This window comes from Hippoglossus stenolepis, chromosome 5 (assembly GCF_022539355.2).
Source record: "Hippoglossus stenolepis isolate QCI-W04-F060 chromosome 5, HSTE1.2, whole genome shotgun sequence".
In the NCBI taxonomy this organism is placed as follows: domain Eukaryota; kingdom Metazoa; phylum Chordata; class Actinopteri; order Pleuronectiformes; family Pleuronectidae; genus Hippoglossus; species Hippoglossus stenolepis.
Window position 1 is genome coordinate 14,217,055 of NC_061487.1, and position 22,249 is coordinate 14,239,303.

The window sequence follows — 22,249 nt, forward strand, 5'->3', positions numbered from 1 at the left end:
TAGTACAATTTATCCTTGCTTCCTAAACAACAGTGCCGTGTGAGATTTTAAAGGGGAGGAAAACCAATGAAATACAGAGAATTAATGATTTATGGATACAAAATATTTTACAACACACGTGGTGAAATACAGACGGATGAAATAAGAGCGAACCCCGACTGACACGGCTCCCGAGGATCAAGGCATTGCAGAGATTGTTATGTGGTTAAAATTTCCAAAGTACTCAAACTATGGATGAGTGGCAGTTTTAAGAGTTAGGGTACTTAAAAGAGGTGTGGTTTAGGTAAAATTAGCTTTGCAGATACATTATGTGTGTTGAAACATTAACATCTCAAATCACAAAACTGTACCGCTTGAAGACGATATCTTTATATGTAGATCATTGCTGTTTATTGCAGATCAACGCTGAATTTTTTCCATAACTCATATTTATTACCTCCACCAAGGAGGTTATGTATTCGTCTGAGTTTGTTTGTCTGTTCATTAGTTAGCAGGATTACGTAAAAACTACTGGATGGATTTCCAAGAAACTTGGTGGAAGGATGGGGTATTGGTCAGAGAAGAAGCCATTCAACTTTGGTGCAGATCCAGTAATTTGTTTTCACTTTCTTAAACATTGTGAGATAGGGCGTTTTAGAACACATTCACTGATTTCTCAGAGAATAGTTTATAGATCTTCACAAAAAAAAAAATCAGACATGTTTAGGAGACTGATATTTATGAATGTGTGCAATTTGGTGCAGATCCAAATAATAATCTGGATTAAGTGAATTTAATCTGGTTTCATAAGAGGACTGTTGGGCTTTAGCTGAGGCATGCGCTCTCTCTGAGTGCCATTCTAGTGTAACTTATACAACCATTTCTTTAAACAAAATTCTGTTATAAAACACACTCACAGACATTATAAAGCTATAATATCTAATGTCTGTTCATTTCTGATTTCAGTGAGTTCAATATTTTTGTATCCCAAAACTGCAGGGAGGGAAGATGGAACAGCCGATGGGAAAGAAGTATAGTTAAATCTTTAATTGGAGGCAATTTGATTCATTTAGCTGCGTTGGAGACAAGGAGTCCGGGTAGACAGACCCTGAGGCAGTGTTTTTGTCATCTTCTTTTTGTATCAGTCAGAGTAATTCATGTCCCCAGGGGCCGGCTGTCAGTAGCAAGGCTCCATGAACACATTCCTTCTGATCCAGCCCATTATCGGGCCCATTCAGCAGCGCCACAGCCTGCTTACGTGGGCCTCTCTCCGGGCTGACCTTCTGGGCCCTCGCCTGGGCCTGACTCAACACTCCCACTAATCCACACCTCAAAGACTACACACACAAACTTTGATTAAAGTCTGGGATGGAGTCACAACCAGCCACATGAGCATAACGTGATCGACACACAATCCCGTCCATAGTCCACAAGTGTACACAAGTACACCCTCACACACACACACACACACACACACACACACACACACACACACACACACACACACACACACACACACACACACACACACAATAATAACTCGGCAGTTGTCGGTAGTTGCAATGTCTGCATAGCATGAGAGGGATCCTGACAATGTTCTTGTAATCATGGATCAGATGTGATGTAATGTGCATCATGTGTATCTTTGTCTTCCGTCAGAAGAGCTTTGAAAACAGGATAAAGAATTTTATCATTAATATTATTGACAACAACAAGATAATCAGTTTCTTTCAGCAGTTTTTTATTCCAAGAGTTAGACAGAGTGCTTTGCTATACACGTAATACATTTAATTCAAATTTCTCTGCCATTGTGACTTCATCTTAATCACTGCTACATTCCTCTTGGCTGCAAATTAGAGGCGTGTCTGACAGCAGAGGTAACAAGACCTGTGGTGGGAGCCACACCTCGTCTCGGCCTAATACAACCCCCACCCTTCTTATTATTGTTTTGGAACATCTCCATGTGGTTGGAAGCTTTTATGTCAATATGAAACATAATCACTGGCTGCCACATCCAAGTGGTGCCACAGGTCTTCTCGTGTGGGCGCCATCTTGCCCCAAGGGTCCGAACTATATCCACAGGGGACTTTCCTGTTGCAGGCTGCTTCCATCAAGCCCTCACTTAACAGCACACTCATTGAAAAGTATTAAACCATTGGCGATGTTATGTATTTTTAATATGCTTCTGTAACTTGCCTACAGCAAATAGGAGCTGACTGCAATTACTAAATTATAACCAACACAGGATTAAAACAGGCTGCATATTTGCACTTGGTCCATTTGAACTGTCTCAATGTGCTTATTGCGTTCACATATTTCTTGTTGGATTGCCTGTGGCCCTCCACACATGCCATGTCAAAATAAAAATACAGTTCCGAAAAGAGAAACACTTGAGACAAAACCATGTGACAGTGAGCAAAGACATTGCACACCCACATTCACATGCAAATACTCTACTGCATCATTTCCACGTTTACGCTTGACAAAAGATGGTGTTTCAAGAACAACGAACTTCAATCCTGTTTGAAAACACACTCGGTTTTTATCGGTGAGCTTCTTTTATATATCTGTTTTACTGCTCTGCACCAACAGTGGCAGTATATTGCATGAAAACACGAGAGGGTCGGGGATACACTACAGAGAGCACAGGCACTTAGTGTGAACCACTGTACTTTTTTTTTTTTATGTTTCCCGAATGCTAGTAAATCTAACCCTCCTAAAATCCACAGTGAAACACTCTTCCAAGTATGACATCAGCCCTGCACAGACCCGTTTTATGATTTTTAACTTCATTTACAGAGACCAGGGCTGGGCAGGCCACAGAGTCCAGTTTAAAACTCAGATGCCACATTTAACGGCAGAGAGGAGTCATTCACTCCAGATTTGACTGGCAAACACAAGAGGTGGAAGAGATTAGTCGCTGTTTTCTCAGCGTAGTTTGTTGTGCTCATGTATAAACATCTGCTGGAGTTTCGGTTAAGTTCAGTTGTGGTAGAGTTTCTCTATTCTTACTTATTACCCAGAGTCAGAGAAACGCTTTGGTGCTTTTCATGTGTGTACAGTTTGATAGTTCCATTGTACATTGTTGTTTACCTCATTAACACAACTATATCAGATCAAGAAGGCCACAAAATACACCATGTCCAATGTGGAGGGTTTAATACACTGTAAACTGTAGCATTAACAGTATGCTGTTGGCTGGTATTGTTGTCACATTGTCAGTCTGTGTGTGTGTCTGTGTCTTCCTTATTGGGACAAAAATCCCAGTCCCCAGAACATAAATAATAACTTTTTTTGGGGAAGAAGTGTTTTAAAGTCAGTTTAAGGTTGGGCAAGTGGTAGTTATTAACTCAATTTCTGTTAAGTCTCCAGGAACTGAATGCAACTGAGTGTAATGTTCTTTTAAGTAATTTAGAATCAACTGTGTGTGTGTGTCAAAAAGTTGTTCACTTAAGGAACTGTTTACAGAATATACCAATCAGCTGCAACTTTAAAACTGGCAACTGGTTTTAAAGTTGTGGCATATTGGTGTATTTCTCTGACTAAGTTAAGCCATGAGGCCATGGAAAATAACTCAAACCACAAAATAAGTTTTAAATCAAATTACCCATTCGCTAGAATGAACTCTTTCATAACAGGACACAGGCCACAGTTATATACTGATCGACCAGTTACCGTTTTTAATTCAATTGCGATGCAATAGCGTCGAAACAGTGCAAGATCCAGTCGAGAAAGTTTACAGGTGTGTACTGAGATAAACATAAAGGCAGCAGGTGTGGTTCCCCCCCCATGAGTATTGAGTAATTATATAAAAATGTAGTAATGATTATGTAGTAATTATCAAGAGATTAATAAAGCTATTTAGTCTTATAACAAGAAGTAGTGACAAAAACACAAATAAGATCTCAAATCCCAAGTTAATGTCTTTGAATTGTTCATTTGTTTGACAAACAGTCTAAACTCCAAAGAGGTTCAATTTAACTTGTTTTTATTTAATTAAAACTTAAGACATTGTAACCACAGTCTTCTTTGTATTCAGCTTTGTAAATTACTATAACAAAGTACTGCGTTTAATTGCATGAAACCTGTGACTATTAACATAAACATATAACATTACCTCCTTAGTGGTTGAATTATCAAGATGTGGCAACTGGACTGAACCTAAAACTAGAAATGTGGTTTGAATTGATTGGCTCTATACGCCACCAGGAGCAACGTGAAAGAGCATTTATTCAAAGGTAATAGTTCACTGAACATTTTGGCAGGTTAGTGTTCAAGGTGTGTACCATATATTTTAATCACAATGTCCCCATCTTGTATCGTGGTTAGTGACCATTTCTGTTAATCATTCCTCCTCTCCACTCATTTCCTGTCACTTCTCTTCTGTCTAAAATGTCCCAGTTCAACACTTCCACTCAGACCCAAGTGAAATGTCTTTTTTAAAGTTCCTTATGCCATTGTACATTGTTGAAGTGGAGAAATAACTTGTATTTTCTCTTAGCTGGTGTATTTTGTGGAGTATTTCCTGTTCTGTCAGGACCATGGATAATAGTGTTATTATTGTGCTGTGAGCCCCCCCTCCATTTCCCTGTTCAAGGATGCTCATTAGAAGACCAACTAGCTAATCTGGTGTTGGGGTCCTGATAACCGCCTGGCTTGGCGTCACTCTAGTAAATTGCCATGGCTCCCTGTTAAAAGCCGCCAGTTGATAGCAGTATCAGGAGACAGGCTGCGTTGGGGAGACAGCGTGTCCGGCTCCAAATGACCTCCGAAAATAGACAAGTGCCTCAAGACCAGGGGCCACAGGCTCCTCCGGCTGCAGCATGGGAGCTCAGACGAGGCCAGCTCAGGAAGAACATTTCATCAGCTATTGCTTTTAATGGCATGCAGATATTCAAGAGATGGCGGCAGACGCTGAGTGACCCCAACCCTCAGTCTCCCACCGAGCACACAGCCTTGCCACACCACAGACAGGTCAGACGTGGTGCCGCCTGTACAGAGTGGGAGCCACTCACTACCACAGAGCTGATAATGATGATGGCCAAGTCACTATTACTAACAGTGTGAGGCCTTCTGTCTCTTACCAAAGACACTGTGAACCTCCACAGCGTTATATATGCTTGACTATCAACTTAATATTTTGTGGAGCTTGTTTATGAGCAAATGATGCAAAGCTGAGACAGTAGGGATGGAACGGTTACTGGTTTCATGGTATACCATAGTAAAGTGCCTGGTGGTTCCTTGTACCATTTCAATAGCTACAGTGATTTGGTTGGCACTATAACAGCATGAGCTGCAAGTGCTCTGACCATAGCTAACGACTGCTAGTATCCACATTTGTTTAACAAACTGATATTTTGTCGTGACTCTCAGACGTTCTGTGTTGACGTCTGCACTCAATGTATCGAGTTGTCAACCTTCTCTCCTCCACTTCGGCTCCACTGTGCTTGTTTTGTGTTGTAATTTTTAAAGCCATCAACACCTTGGATTTGTTTGCGTATGGTTGTATTGTTCTTTACCAGCAAAACGCTTTGTTCATAAGGCTTGAGTGGTTTTTAATATGCACATTTGACTCTATTAAGATTATATTTAAACCTGTATTAAGTTTCATATGGTGTTGGTTCTACATTATTATTTTTTTATTGATATATTATTTAAATATCAAACTTTTTCTACATTTTCAGCTCATTTTAATAAAGGCTCAAAAACAAATCATAACGCAAACTTTTAACACCGTCTCATATTTAAGTGACAGCAGCCATGTCCAGAAGAATATGCTGTTTTCATTAGCCTGTGCTGTCTCTCTTCACCCATGGATAGTGTGATTCAAGCCTTGCTGGTGCAACACGGTCAGCTCTGTGCACACTTTCTACCCTGTCCAAGATCGACCTCGTCTTCGGTCCTCCATTCTAAGAGCCACTTGTTGAGGCCCTCACATGAAGGCCAATTACAGTCCCCGATGCTACACTTCCACAACCGGTCTGAAGGAGTAAATCAATAAGAGAGGAGAACAGGAGGCGTCAAACACAAGGCAGCCCCAGTGTATCCAAAGTGGACCTGTGTGAGGGTCTGAGACGGGGGAACATGAGAGCAAGTGAGTGAAAGATCCCTGAGTCCCTCTGACAGGTCGGAGAAAAGCCACATTGTTGATGACCCTAACAGCAGGTTTGAAAATTCCTAACGTACCTGTAGCTCAGTTACACATTACAGATAAGTGAAATTTAATGTTCCATGGTAATGGACTAACTCAGCAGATCCAATGAGATTATACTGTGAACTGGTTCCAAAAAACAGAGCGAATACTGTGACAAAACATATGGAATTAATTATTCTAAATGAAGCCCTGTGCCGAGAGACAAACTGAAAGATTTATACCAAACTCTTTCTCATTTGGCACAATGCACACAAAACAAAAGGTTATTAGCCTGCATCTGAGAGTTTAAGGCACTTTTCTCAAAATTTGAAGGAGAGGCCTTTACAGTGTGTTAGGAGCACACACCCATCACTGGCAGTCGTTTAATGGGATATTCTCACAGATCCTCTAAATCTCTGCGTGTACAGTCAGATTACAGTAAATTTATTCCATCACATCTTTTATAGCAGGGCCCATTATTCAATGATTAAACCACTGGAATCTGGGTTTAATGGGTTCAGGGACAGGGAATTGAACCACAGCATGTTTGATCCCAGGTGATTCCTTATGTTTTTAGTGTACACTACCAGGATGGAAATTAAGTACGAAAATGTGTGATATTCACTGTAGCTATAATTCCAAATTCCTTGTTGTTATGTGCTAATTTGTAAACAGAGAAAACACTGTACAATATCCATCCCGTTACCTACACTGCTTATTATTTGAGGGTGGCGGGATGAAGCCAATCCCAACTGACATAGGGCAAGAGGCTATGCAGAGCCTGGACAGGTTGCCTGTCTATCAAGCTAATTCCTGACATGAACGGAAAATTGGGTCTGGACTAGTTTGCTTTTCACATATGAGGAACACAGCAAGAGATTGTCCAAGTCAAACGTGTTCACAAAAATAGGAAAATGTTCAGGTGAGAACTGGCGCCTGAATGTTATTGCCACTCCAAGCTGACATCTTCGTCTGCGTTTTCTATGTGTATGGCACATCTTTTTCATCCAGAGATATTTGTATTCTTTTTGTTTTGTTTTTTCAGTTTTACATCTGTCGTATGTTCTTGCTGTTTCCTCACGTTGGCTCCCTATGGGGTGAAAAGGTCTGGAGCAACTAACTCAGATATTTGCATTCTCACACACAGTGCTTCAGTCTTAAAGCAGCTCCACAAGAGCTGACACATTAAGACAAATGCTCACATTCACACCTATGGGCAATTTAGAGTCTCCATTTAACCTAACCTGCATGGTTCTGCACTGTCTGAGGAAGATGAAGTATCCGGAGAAAACACATGCAGGCACAGTGAGAACATGCAGGTTTCAGATAACCCCGAACCCTCTTACTGTGAGGTAATGTGCTAACCACTGGACCACCACGCCGCCCACCGTACAATATAAAGAGTCATTACAACACTGATATGACTTGGCAACAAACTTATAAGACTGCACTGTGAAAAATAAAGCAGGTAAGATATAAATCCCTTACCTCCCAGCAGGGCCTCAGACCCATCCGAGCTGCTGTGATCAGATCAACTATGTTCTGTGTCTAAAATGGAGGTTATCTGAGTATTTGATCCTATAGTTTGAAGTCATTGATGCAAATGTATACAGAAATATCTGTAAAAACAGTTTTTCACCATCATTGAGGCTTCTGAGGGCCTTGTAGTTGGTTTCCAGCTTAATGTGAGATTTTCATTTTCACAGATTTGGATACCGCTATGTAGTGTTGTCAAATCAAACAGTTATCACTTGTCCCAGCAGCAGCAGCAGCAGCAGCTATGTCCCGATCAGCTAGTTGTCATTATAATCTTGTCATTACTCGTGCTTCGGGAGATGAATCTCCATGTGTCTAATCCAACAGGCTCCCCTGACACTGCCAACGAATTAAAATCAATTGGTTTGTCTCTTGTCTTTATAGCCCTCGGCAGCCTGTGAAAAATGGATCCTCTTAAGAGGTAACACAGTATCCATGTGGGGCATAAGTCCAGAGCATGACTAATGGAGCTCCAGTCTATATGCTAATGCTACATAACACAACACTAATACTGGCTGCATTAAGTTAGCCATGATACCAGGATGATATCATGTTTGCTGAAAGGAGAGCCAGTCGATGAAAAACGGATGATAGCACAAAATACCATCTTCATAATGCTCCTTGTCTCAGACATAGCTGTGTGTGGCAGGGAAAGCAGCAGTGGTCATTAAGAAGCTTAAAAGGTAAAGACTCCTAACTCTAATTTACTTCATCTCCTATCTCGGAGGAAACCAGGGATCGCCTGCCAGTCTGGCGCTCACAGACTCCCTGTGACCTCACAGTCTTCTCAGCGCTCACAATAGGTGGCCCAGTGTAGCCCACGTCCCTGGTGCTTCAGTAGATGACCGCCTGGAGAAGGGAAGGAAATCCTGGTAGGGAGCATAGCCGGAAGACTGTGGCCATTTCAGTTTTTCAGGTCTGTCCTTAGAGGTCAAACTGAGCTTTTCCCCCCACGGGCCTCCACTCAGTCTCCTTCCCCTCAACCCCCTCCTCCTCAAAGACATTCCATTCTCTAAACCTTGTTCAGATCCATCAACATCTCAATACTTTCCCCTTGTATGGCCTTTCACTTGGTTATAGCACAACCAGGGTAAACATGAGTGTTAATGTCAAAAGTGAGACAAACATACAAGGAGAAAAACAGTAGTTTTCATGAGATGGATTTTCCCAGGAGGATGTCCCCTAAAAACAAGAATGAAAATAAATTTGCTATGGAGAAAATATATATTTGCAATCATAGTCTCACACAGGTTTCGTTGAATCGAAACATGAACATCCAAGCTATGACAGACGGAACCAGTGCGGGACCTCTGGAGAGATCTCAGGAGAGTGCGGAACAAAAAACACTGGGCTCAGGAAATTATTGATCAGCAGGATACACAAGAGGGACGCACAGTAGAATACACTTTTCAATGAGGAGTTGCAACAAACTTCTGATTGCAAAGTTTTCCTTGAGGCCATCTCTGTATCCACAAACCAAGGGTTTTCCCAATGTGTCACCCACTCGAGGGGTATTAGTGTTTGTGTTACAGTATCTCTCTGTTCTATAAACAATGTGTCTCTTGTGACAGTGAATCAGACACGGCCTGTCGGCTAGCCTCTCCAGCATGAGGCCTGCTTGCCAGAGATTGGTTGGAGGACTGCTGCAGAGCCATGCCATTTGTCATGCTGTATATTTACAGGCTGTGTCAGCACAGGGCGGGTGGAGCGAGACGTCTCCGCTCTGCGCCTGACTCCATGGACGCCAGGCCCAGAACCTCCCCTCATTCATCTGTTTACTTTCTAAATAGGCCTCTGTTTGGACTTACATCAGTGGGGAGAGAATATCTAAGAAAACGAGGAAGGAAATCTGTGGAAAACAAAGGAAAGGGAAAGAAACTCTCTGTGATAGAGACTGCCCCTTGCTGTTCCTGATTACGGCAGAGTTGCAGAGCGCTTGGCGCCATCAAAATCGGCCATCCAGGCAGCTGGGCAGGCCAGACAGGGGAGGAAGCATGGTGGTGACGCTTGCAAATACCAAGTAGGAGACCGTTAGGGAGCTCTTTTGGTGTTTATGTATTTTAGATGGCTGTTTTTGATTTTGTCAAGCAGGAGAAGAAAGATAGACGCCTCCCCACAGCTAACTGGACTGAACATCTTATTGTTGAGACATGTTTTCATAATGTATATATTGTATATGCTTTGGAATCACATCAAACATTATAAGCAAACAAAGGAATCCAAGTGCAAAAATAGAATGGACTCGAAGCAGCTACCTGCTTTTTTAGCTATCAATCAAGGACCTTTCCCAGAGAAGATTTGTTTTACCTGGTATCTCATCACACATACATATCAGTATAACTTTTAGATAGATGACTTTCCTCAGTGGAAATTAACTTAGAAGAAGAGAAGTAGAATTTATTTATGCATGTAATTTGGTCTGAAACACATGTTAACCTGGTTAATATTCAGATCCAGATACATAGCTGCTGATACAATGATTCAGTAACTCACAGATACAAGGCCATTACTAAATAACGTTGACCACATACTGTGTATTTTCCAGATCTGGTCTCAGACAAGGAAATTTCTGTTATATGACAACTGTTGGGAAAAAAATGCACCTCACTGAAACAGCAGAAACTGGCGGCTGAGATTATTTTTCAATACATGCCTTTCAGGTTATGTAAGATCAATAAGTGCAGAGACCATTCAACGTTTTACCAGGCTTAAAGTAGGTTACTTATGGTCATGGAACTTGCACAGCACTACAGGGTAAGCACAGCACACTAATGTCTAACCACAGCTGAGAGGTTAACAGTTTGTACTTTGTAAAAATCATGGAGTCGGCATAAATGCTCTGAAACACAGGATATCGAATGTGTGTGTGTGTGTGTGTGTGTTGTCTGTGTTCTCAAAAGCTTTGGAAGCAAAATGCAATTAATTATGCAAAATCTCCTAATATACTGTACCAATATGTTTACTTGTTAAGTGTAACTAATTACAACACTCAAATATGAAAAACAGTGATCAATGGAGCATTAATTGTGTCTTGCTGTTTATCACAAAAGTATTCCAACACACATTTTTCATGGCTGCACATAAGTTGGCTGAGGGAGCTCTTGTATTTGTTCTATATTTTAATTATGCTTCGCACAAACAACTTGTCATACACATTTATGGCCAATGGTTATTGACTATAGAGTTTGACAGCACATTAAGAAAAAGACTGCAAACTGCAGTTTAACTTTTTTTTTTTTAAGCAGACTTTTTTGCTCCTGACTGAATTGCATTGATAAAACAGAAACATTCTTTTTTTCATGTAATTTAAACATCTCATTTGACACTTTTTAATTCATTATTGAGAATTATTTAATAATTCTATGCTCGGAAGTTCTAAAAAAAGGCTGATATTTTGTTGCTTATCACTTTTACGTGCATTCAACCCAGCAACGCTTCTGTCTCATGTGTCGCCACAGCAGCTCTATCTAATCTCCATTAAAACAGAACAAGAACACCAAAAAACAACATGACTGGCTGGGGCTGCGGCAGGAGTGAAGAGAAAATCAGCAGTAAAGATTTGAAACAGGAAGAGCGTGGCGTCAGTACAGGCGGGAGATAAGAGCACAGCGCTCCATACACAAACACAGGGTTTCTGTGGCTGAGTGACTCCCAGCTCTCTGGGCGCCCTCACAGAAGCTGTCCTCTCCCCCTGGCTGGCTCCGGACCACAGCCCGTCACCCAGCCTTGCACACAGCAGATCCAGGGGCCTGATACACTCTAGGTGACTCCGGGGTTTTAGGGGGGATTTGTGCAAGTCCAAAGGGCTGACAGGCCCCCTTAAACCGGCATACGTGGGGTGAGAATGATGGGAACTTCTATCGCATGCTTTATTTGAACCAGCTCCCTTGGTTACATGTCATTACAGCAAAACTTCAATGTAACTAATTAACAGCAAAGCCTTTCTATTTATTTTACTATGTTCCCTACTGTGACAAGCTGAGAAACGTACTTTTTAAAATGAATACTACAAGTCAAAGTTGAAACAAAGTCCTGTTTCTTTAATACAACCCTAACGGCCTCGTGCCAGAGTGAAACTAACCACTACTCTTCACAAAAACCTAAACTCATTGGCTCTCACGTGGTTTGTTGTTTCAGGAATAAAAGAAGAAACAGTGTCATCTTGGTAGCACCAACAGAAAAATCGCTTAACAAGGAAGTAGGCCTGCCCTGTGCAAGTCTCTGATGTGAATCATCAGTTGAAGTAAAATCAGCCAACTGAGATTCTTCAAGTTGAGCAATTTTTTGTCAGACAATGTGCTTATGACACTTTGGTTCCTCGAACTTGGTGCAGAGTGGGCGCTCTTCACTTTCATGCTTCTTTACAGAGTGAGGAGTGAGTCATTCCACTTTCTGAGGTCGTCCTGTGCACTCGGTGAAGATGTTTGCGACAGTTAAGGGATCAGGGAGCAGCTGCTTGCTCACGCTCGGAGAAAACACTATTTTCAGCCTTTATCTTTAAGTGGTTAATTTACAGCTCATTGCCACTTCAGACTTCATTACTGTAGTTGGCACAATTAGGTCGAGGGGACAACTGGGCTTGTTTATTATATTGCAGTAACCTCATTGTCACCCTGAACGCCCCACCAATCTTTGATAAAAAAAAAAAAGGAACAAATCATCAAATATTTGTATTGAACAGCTGAATCTGATCCCACTGACAAAATTCTTCGAGCCCTAGACTGATTTCACAATTGGCTGCTGTATGAACATACAGGAGCTGCGTCACACACTTGTTTCCGTCACCACAAAAACCACGATCTGTTGCAGGGATGCTTCCAATCCTATTATCGGAAAATCCTGAGTCAAATATCCTCCCCAGTGAATCTCAACAGGGCCATCATTCAGCTGGGCCGTGTGTGTTATGACAGAGAGGTAGAGAGAGCAAAGACAAACAGCGCAGCAGACAGAGGAGCTTCTGCATGACACATATAAACAGCTAAAAGTGTAATAGCATCTAAACCCCATGTTGTGCAACAGTTTTGTCCGCAATTAACCTTGCTTGTGAAAAGAGCTTTGCTAATTTTCTCACAGGCACGAGATGAGAGTCTCCAACACCGACAGAGACACCAGCATACTGCCATAGGTTCCAGGCTCGACATGACAAAGTTTTTACCAGACAGTGTGTGTGTGTGTGTGGGTGGATGAGAAACGAGGAAGCCTTTTGGCACAGGGTTGAAGGCTGGGAATCCTAGCCGGGTTAATAAAAGTGGCCCGTGGGGCACTGTTTTTCCAGGCGCTCTCTGTGATGTTTGAATGTGAACTCAAACAAGCCTTCATTATGTGGCCACAGCTCTGGAGCCCCTGGTGCTGGGAGAGAGGCCCTGCCACTGACAGCCATGGCCTGCTGGCGAGTGCAGACGCCTTTCCCTCAGCTATGTCTCTTTCTCCTTTTTCACTTCCCCCGGCCTCTGATCCCTTTCTCCACACTGCTCTTAGTCTATAATCCTGCACTCCCTCTCTCCTTCCACCTCAGTCCCTTTTATAACCCCCCCCCCCAACTCTTATTCCTTCTTCCCCATTTTCTGTTTCCACGCATTTTTCCAATCATCCTCCATGAAGCACAACTTTTACAGTGGCCCTTGCAGAACCTGGAAGCCTCTAATCCACCATTTTTGTCTGTGGGTTAGTTTGCTATGAAAGTAACTTCTGACCATCCAATGACAGCTGCCAGAGGTGCACGGCTGTATGCGTTTGGAGGTACTTCAACGTGTTTGGTGGTCGACGAAATGCTGACCCCTGCCTAAAGACCAGCAACTGATTTTTTTTATATCACACACTCGTCCATCATAGTTTGGAGCAGTACATCATAATCTCAAATTGACACTAGTGAAAACAGCCATTATTGCTCAAACACAACATTATCATTGGCTTGGTGTGCGGCTGCAGATGTTGTTTCCGGAACAGACTGAAGCCGAGCTGCTGCTTTCTCCCTGTGAGTCAGTTTCTCCAAGATCTACGGTAGAACATTACAGTGCTCTTAAAGACCGTTGTTTTCGTGTCTAAACTAAAAGAGAAGCCACGAAACAGCTGAAACACAGAGAGAAAGAGAAGGGAGAGATCTGTAATTAGAACCATCTTTTTTGCCCAGTGATTGCAGCCCACTGTTTCCCAAACCAGAGGTAAAAATAGGCCCTCCTCCTCTAGATACAGAGAGAGAGAGACACCCGCTGGGTCTCTCAGGCCACATTCAGACTGAAATGATTAAGAGTACTGACAATATTACACTTCTGGGAAATAAATATAAATTGATATGACATGAACGACAGTGTGTAATTCACTTTGGATGTAAGACAGTACAATATGTATACTTTTACTGAAACATCTATGAATCTAGTATACCTACTGGACAGGATAATGTTGATCACACAATCTTTTATGACATTATCTTGGACTTGAACCACTGAAAACAGACATTAGTCCTTCTAATTCGGGAAATCGGAGCACTTGGCCTTATAAACAGGATAATCTGCTATGATGAGAACTTAAAACCACGGAAATAACCGTTTGGCTCTGGTGCAATGCTTTCACTTGCATACGTTGAGTGACACTAGCTAATCCTGAGTAAAATGTCTGACCCTTATTGAGGAATTTACAAGAGGTTACACACAAAAAAAATATAGAACATTACAGCAACATGCTCGGGACGCAATAAGTAATCCAGCATACAGTCACTTTGGGGGCATCAGAAATTAATCTATTGTGTGGGGAAAAAACATGCACGAAGCAAAAAAACATGTAAATCAGGGACAATTTGAGTGGATACATGTGCAGCGAGAGTACAAGGGGTCATGAAAAGGAGTGACGCTGCCTATAGGAGGTCTGTGCGGACACCGCTAGCAGGGTTCACAATAGGATCTCGCAACATTGATAGCACATTAACCTGAGGGCCATTTTCCCAGCGAAGTAATTCAGGCTACATAATGTTATCCTGGGCAGCTTGTCCAATTGTTGGTTAGCTCTACAATCCTTGAAACTTTGGCCCAATACATCCTCTCCCCTACACTGGAATTACTGGAATTTGATCAGAGCCAGTGTGTGCATCTATCTGTATAGGGCCTCTGTAACTCCTATGTAGCCAGGGGCAGCCAACAGACCCGGGCCTAATACTCCACATAGCTCTACAACAACAAAATGATTCATTACCATAGAAACCACTAATGTGAGTCATCTTTTGAATAATCATCAATTATTCATGGAGCGAGCCTCTCAGACGGTTTTGTCTGCTTTGTAAACACAAAGTAACTAACTTCCTCCGGTTGGTTACCGAAAATGAAGCAACTGGCTGGTCCGCATCCTGCCCTGATTTCACTGATAGAGTTTGACTGAAGTGCTTAATGAAAATATATATTGCCATGCTTTTTGTACACATTTACTCTAAAAAGCCCAAACAACCCTTATCTCTACCGTTACTCACTAACTCTTCTGACTAACATTTACATTAGATTTTTATGCTATTCATGACTTTGGTGCTAAAGAGTTATGAATTTAACAGTTATGTCTCCTTCCTGGGAAGGTTGGGACACAGCAGCAGAGTGTTTAATTCATAGCTATGCTGGAACTGTGAGAGCTGTGACACCTCCTGTAGTGATGAGGCTGACTGGCATGGAAACACTAAACACTCTCCAGGAATCCCAAACGTGTGTTTCATCAAGTGGTGTTGATAAGTCAGCATATTCTGCCATGAGGATCCTGGGAGTATCTGTGTCAAAGCTCTCCCACTGTGCTGGGTCTCGCATCGGGCTATTACGAGGAATCTTGCTGATCTCTCCTGTGGTGAGCACTTGGGACAGGTCAGCTAAAACGTTAGGTTGAGCACCACACAGGAGTCTGGGCAATGTTAAGTCAACACCACTGAACAGTTTGTCCTGTTGAAAGGTCAGCCATCCTCACTTCCATGTGACCTCTGACCCCTGACTTCTTGCCTCCAGCACTGTGCCGTCTGCTCTGCCTATCTGTCAGTCTGCCTGTGTCAATCTCAAACACATCCACAAGCTCAACACAGACTGAAATGTATTTCACTCTGAGCAGATCCTCTCAATAGGGATAGAGGATTGGCAAACCAGCTCATCTAGAGAAAAGTCTTAATGAAAAGCAACAATTTGTATTATGCTTCATTGATGCTTAAAGGAATAAGAGGAATTTGTTCTTATACTTGAAATGAAAAGTGTGTCTATGTTTTGTATTTCCACAAGAAGTTGTGTATGAATTGTCTCAGGCTAAATTAGCCTTTCAAAATATGTTTTTTTCCTCAGCTCAGGGCCAGGATGTCTGCAGCAGATTTAATTTCTGCATGAGGACTAGGTGATTTCCTTGTGTATACAGAGACATGGCCCAGTTAGATAGCACTGTCTGCACAGGCTGGAGTCAGGGCTCCTCAGCCCGCAGATAAGAGAGGGATGGTTTTGTGTGTGCATGTTTGTGCGTGTGAGAAGAGTGAGAGAGCGCTCACAGATCCTGCATATCTGAGCAGCCCTCTGGGCCGGCCCTAGATTCGGAGTTTTCTGACACTAATGGTTATTGGAAATAAGGACGAGAACTGAATAGAATTCAGCATTTCTGAAGACTACTTTCAGCATTGTCATGTTTCTCCTCTCTGTTGACAATACTGAGTTCTGGGTCAGCTACAGGGTAGGGCTTTTGTGGCTGGTGGACATTTTCATAAAATGTCTGTTACAGATAAGAAAGTAATGATCATGCCAGAGGTAACTAGTAGGTAAGAGTTTCACAGTTAAACTGAAAGATAAAGTTCCTTAAAGTCTAGGTTAATTATTCAACAACAAAGCACATTGAACCTCTGGAGGAATGCTCTGATGGCCATGTCAATGCAGCCTTTTACTGACTGAAACAGTAATAATGAAATCAGCCAGGTTTTGATGGAGGTTAATCCCAGCTCATTATTAAGAAATGCACCTCCACATGAAAGCGCCTCTAAATGTCTAATTCAGGGATACATATGCATGCATCATGCTGAAAGTGAATAAGAAAGGGGTTTTGGTAGAGGCTGCTGAGGAGAGGTGGGGTTGTTGGGTTTGCAGTGTCGGACAGAGCTGGGACGCTGTCGCCTATTGATCTGTACCCCTGGCACCTCTAGGCAGACTGTTGTTGAGAGCAGGTCTGCCGACCTTTTCTTTGCAGAGCCGGGCAGATTTGAGTGGTGCCGCAACCCAGCGGCTGGGATGTGCAGTGAATACAGTCTGCACAGATAAACAGTGCTTTGTTTAGCCGTTTCTTTGCCGCTGCTGAGCCAGCTGATAACAGTGGCGGGAGGGCAGGCAGCCCTTGGCGGCAGTGGACAAGGCCTGGGGAGGCAGACACTCTGGCAGCAGCAAGCTCCCTTCCCACATCCCTCACTCCCCCTCCCAGCATGGCTAATCGCACCTCTATTCTGTCTCTTTTCACAGAGGAAGACTGCATCAGTTAATAGCCATGTGAGTGGGATCAGTCAGCATGGTGAGCAGACAGAACAGAGAGTGAAGATAATCCACGAGACACTCACTTAAAGCACACACACACACACACCCACACACACACACACACACACACACACACACACACACACACACACACACACACACACACACACACACACACACACACACACACACACACACACACACACACACACACACACACACACGATTTCTCTGTCTCAACAACAAAACAATGCAATATAAGGCAAAGTTTTATTGGGTTATGATGTTTTGAAAGCGACTGATCTAAATACCAGATGGAATCACATTCATTTTGGACACAATTGGCCTCCATGTAGAGGTCTGAGAAACAATGTTACTGTGTAGAGAGGTCTAGTGTGGACCCGAAGCACACAGAAGAAAGATGGGAGTTGAACTACTCTCCCTCTCAACACCATAAGCTATCCTCTCATTGTCTTGGCTCAGTACCAGGCTCTGGAGTAATTGCAGCAGTGTGGCATTGTGGGGAATACTTTGCATTCCTACTTTCACAAGGAAGTTTTTCTTCTCCTCTCACACTGCAACCTGCCACTGATAAAGCGTGTCTCCAACAGTGTTGCTTCCACTATCGCTCTGAGACAATGCGGGCATGTGTGTCTTTTTGTGCATATTTGGGGCAGAAGAGAAACAAGAGTTCCCTCCTACAACAGCGAATCCCATGTGAAAAGTGGAGGAAGTGATGAGTGACTGTGTGCGTGCGTGACTATGGGTGGCGGAGGTGGTGGTAGGATTATAGAGAGTCACAAGAGATTAATAGAAAAAAAAGCCATAAAATGTTGGGGTGTGGCATATAAAATCTCTCAGTGTTTTGGAAAGCCTGTTAATAGCCTTGGCCTACGATTTTTAATGGAGCGAGAGTAATATCAATGCAATAAAACAAAAGTAGGAAGTAAAAAAACAAGCTGGATGAACTCTTCATTTCCCACATCTTGTTATGAATTGAACCCAGTGGTGTTTTCCATTCTCTTGTTCCCATCTACCACTTCCCCCCCACCATTATAATTTATCATCTCAGCACTCAGAACCCCGCTGATAGCCCAAACATACCAGAGGATCGGCAATCAATAACGGGGGAACATTTTTGCCCAGAACCCAGGCCCACCCCCCGCTTTCAGACTAACCCCCACCCCACCAGCAAGCATCTCCCCCATATTCTCAACTTAAGAGGCCACATCTGCTTTTAATATCCTTGCCTCTTAGCTACAGAGTTACACAATCACGGTCAAGTGTGCTTTCTGAAAGGACGAAACACTCACAAATACAGACAAGGACTCACGCCAATACCAACACAAGCATACACCCTCTTATAGCACAACAAAAGAATAAAGGATAAGATGACACTGTGATTTCTGGCTCGGTGGATAGAGAGCACATTGAAAGTTTTCAGACCCCTTAAACTTTTTCCCATCTTGTTATGTTGCAGCTTCATTCCAAAACTAAAATGAAATTAAATCTACGCTCAATATGCCCATGGTGACGAAACAAAAACTTAATTTTAGAAATGTCTGGAAATTTAGATGCCTTTGCTATAACAGATATCTGGAGGATAGCATGAAATCAATGATCAAGTTGGGAGAACATTTTTAATATAGAAATGTACAGACCATAGGCTGCATATGAGGATGGACGAAATGACAGCTTCCCAAAAGTGAAGCCAAAGCATCTCCAGCGCTACCTGGTGGCTGGGTGCAGTAAAGGTCATAAACCCCACCTCTTCCATGTTAGTGGATGGGACATGGACCAACCTAAAAAGACAAGTACGTGATAAATACATATTTCCCAAAGATGGGTTGTGTCATTTTAGTGTCATGTTTCCGTTAAGTTTGGTTGTATGTAGTTCTATGATTATGTAAAAAAAAGGGTGAAACATCACACAGTTGCACAGACTCACACAAATGGCAGCGTTCGTATCTGGGATATTTTGGCTTCATTTCTGGAAGTGGCGATGAGTCATCCATGTTTATACACAGTCTATGGTAGAGATAGGACACTGGTGGAACAATGATTTACACTACATATCGTAGATTTAACCTTTTTTCCTTGTCTCTGTTTTTGTAATTAACACCAAGGGGCAAAAATCGATTCATGATATTATCTGCTGTTGATATTTCAGCATTACAATTAAAATACAAATCCCTGGTGGCCTAGGATGACTCAGTAAAATAATTTTCACAAAAGATAATGAATGATGACTAGTAAGGAAACAACTTCAGTGGCAATTCCCGAAACAGGGACATCCTGTTGCCCTTCGCTCCCTTGAGCTATTGTTGCGACTTTATCTTCGCTGTTTTCCACGGTAACCATATTTCAAAACTGCTTCATTGGAAAGAATCTCTCACTGAGAATTCCCTGAAATGTTACAAAACTGGAAGGATGCCATCAGCTGGTTGGTCGCAGCTCTAAGCTACTCAAGCACAGTATGACAGCTGTTATGACTCCAGATCACCTTACAATGCACTTCCCAAGTGGCTCCAGGATTCCTGTAGTTACACTTGGATGTCAAACTTATGAGCACCTTGGAGAGACAGTGGAATTTTTCAAGAACTTGTGTAGCTCACTGGGGCGGGCGGGGGTGTTATGCTTTTCATTACCAAAGCTGTAGACGAAGATTATTTCACAGCCCAATATTTGACTATGGATTCACGTATTCAAGTATAAAGCATAATCCTCAAGTTTCTCATTGAGATGCCCAAAGTCATTGTAAGTTAACTAAGACAAAAAAGTAAGGTAGCTGGACAATAAAAGAAGCTTCATGTAATGTCTTTACAAACAACAGTTAACTAACAGGTACCGGCTACTGCTCCTGACATAGCTATGGTGACCACATTTTTGGGAGTTTTCCTTTCCTACATTGTGATCCTATGCTGACATTCCTTCTGCTCTTTTAACGACCATGCCAGCTCAGACTGACTCAGCTCTGCCAAGCACCGACACAGCACTGTTGGTTTATGGCAGCCCCTGATTCTGTACAAGCACTCCATTATAATTATCAGTGCAATTATCTGATTCACAGCGTTTTAGCACTGTGCCTTTTGAAACTTTCTGTCTCAGTGGGAAGATATTCAGCAAAACTTCTCTGGTGCCGCGCCGCTAAAACAAAGTCATGATCCAGAGACTCAAATGCAGTAATGACACCGACTGGAGGAATGCGTCACACCTTTCCATATTTCATGACTCATTTGATTGTCTGTGACAGGCACACACACACAAACACTCAAAGATGCTGCCTTTAGGTTGGAGACTGAAGCCCCTTTTCCGGTGGTCAGAAACCCACTTTACACCTGCTAATATCTGGCTTTTGTCTGCAACGAGAATGGATTCGATCAGCATTCACTCCCAGGTCAGAGAGGCAATTTCTCTGATGCAATGGGAAAGGGGTCAATCGACCTTTTTTAATCAAGTTACCCACTTAAAAAAAACGTGCTTATACTCGCTTATTCTGGTGTCAAAAAAGGTATAATGGATGAAGAGAATGGGACAAAGTGAAAGTGCCGAGGGTACAATGGAGAAAGCCAGTTGTCCATGCGTGTGTTACTCCCACCCTGTTAAAAGGACATATAGCAGAGATTATTTGATCTTTTAAGTACTAAAATTGGATCTTTCACTTTTAAAAGCTTAAATACAAAGTTATATGGACTGGCTCAGAAAAATCTAAATAGAACGCCTCACACATAACTTCCCAATAAGTAAAAGCCTTTGCCTGAGGTCTAAGGCTAATAAGGTTTCACACGCAAACAAACCTGCTTGTCCACTACCAACAGGAACGGGTGCTGGCCATGATTCATCCCCATGACCAGGCAAACAATGACCTGACCTTGATGATGGAGATATAGTTAGTATGTCACTGGAGGCTGGGTGATAACATTTGTGACCTATGCCTCTGGCCAGCTTTGTGGCTGGCTGGCGCTCTGCTGGTGCCATTCTGTCTTCTGCTCACCGGCTGATTGAATGCTTCTTGTCTTTTTCTCACAGCAGATTGCAAACTGTCTAGCCATCCTTGAATAATCCCCCCCCCACGCCCTCAACTCCACCCATATCGCCACGCACGACTGCACACTGTGAAGCAGCGAATGCTCCCTGTGCTATCTGCTTCATCAGACCCTGATGATAGTGTACAGACTGGCGTCTGAGCTAGCCGATAGCCGTCGGGTGTGCTGTGTTCATAAATAGACATGTGCAAGAATGGAAAATTATCATGAATCCATCCATTCTTTCCAGTCCATCTTTTAATGCCGTTTCATCATCCGTTCATCATTGGCACACACACCTTAATCCTGGTTTGACTTGCACATGATCATTTTGTTTTTATGTAAGAGGTGAAATATATTGTTACAACCCTGAGCCAAAATTGTAATATGCCTGCTGGACTTTATCTGTCTCCAATGTGAATACCTATAAAAAAAACAATGTGCACAGGAGAACGTGCCTGTCTCCATGCATCTCTCTTCCTCCCAGTTGAAAGGTGAGGTGATTGCAGTTCAGCTGGAGTACTGGTGTGCTCTGCATGTGTGCTGCCGCTTCCTGTCGACTGAAAGTCTACTGGTAGTCTGACGAAGGGGTCACCGCACAGGACTTTGCATTCAAAGCGGAGAACAAACAGCAGAGACCTTGACCCTCCCCCACTACACCTCAGTCTCCTTCCAAATATTGGCGTCTGAAGACTCAATGACAATGCTCATGTTCACATCAGCGACGTGTGCGGGCAATGACCCTTCTCCCTCCATTCCCGAATGACGGTTGAAGATCAAACGTTTAAGAGAATTAGCCTTATTTCAACAGCTTCTTTAGATCATGAAAAAAAAAAGAGCGGAACACAACATGGATTTGTTGTGAAATAAATCCACAGCAACTCTGCAAGGCAGTGAATCCTTAGCTTTTCCAGCTGAGTAGCTGCTCTGATTGTAGCCATGCAGCAGGGTCAGTGGAGACTCCCAGTAAATGGCCATGTCGCCAGTGCTTTCTGCTGCTGAGTCGACTGACGAAATAATGAACCGCACAGGCTTGTTTGATTTCCTCTGGAGACAGCTCAGCAGGAGTCTGATCCACATACAGCCCTGGCTCCCACTAACCCAATCTGCTTCACCCCGCT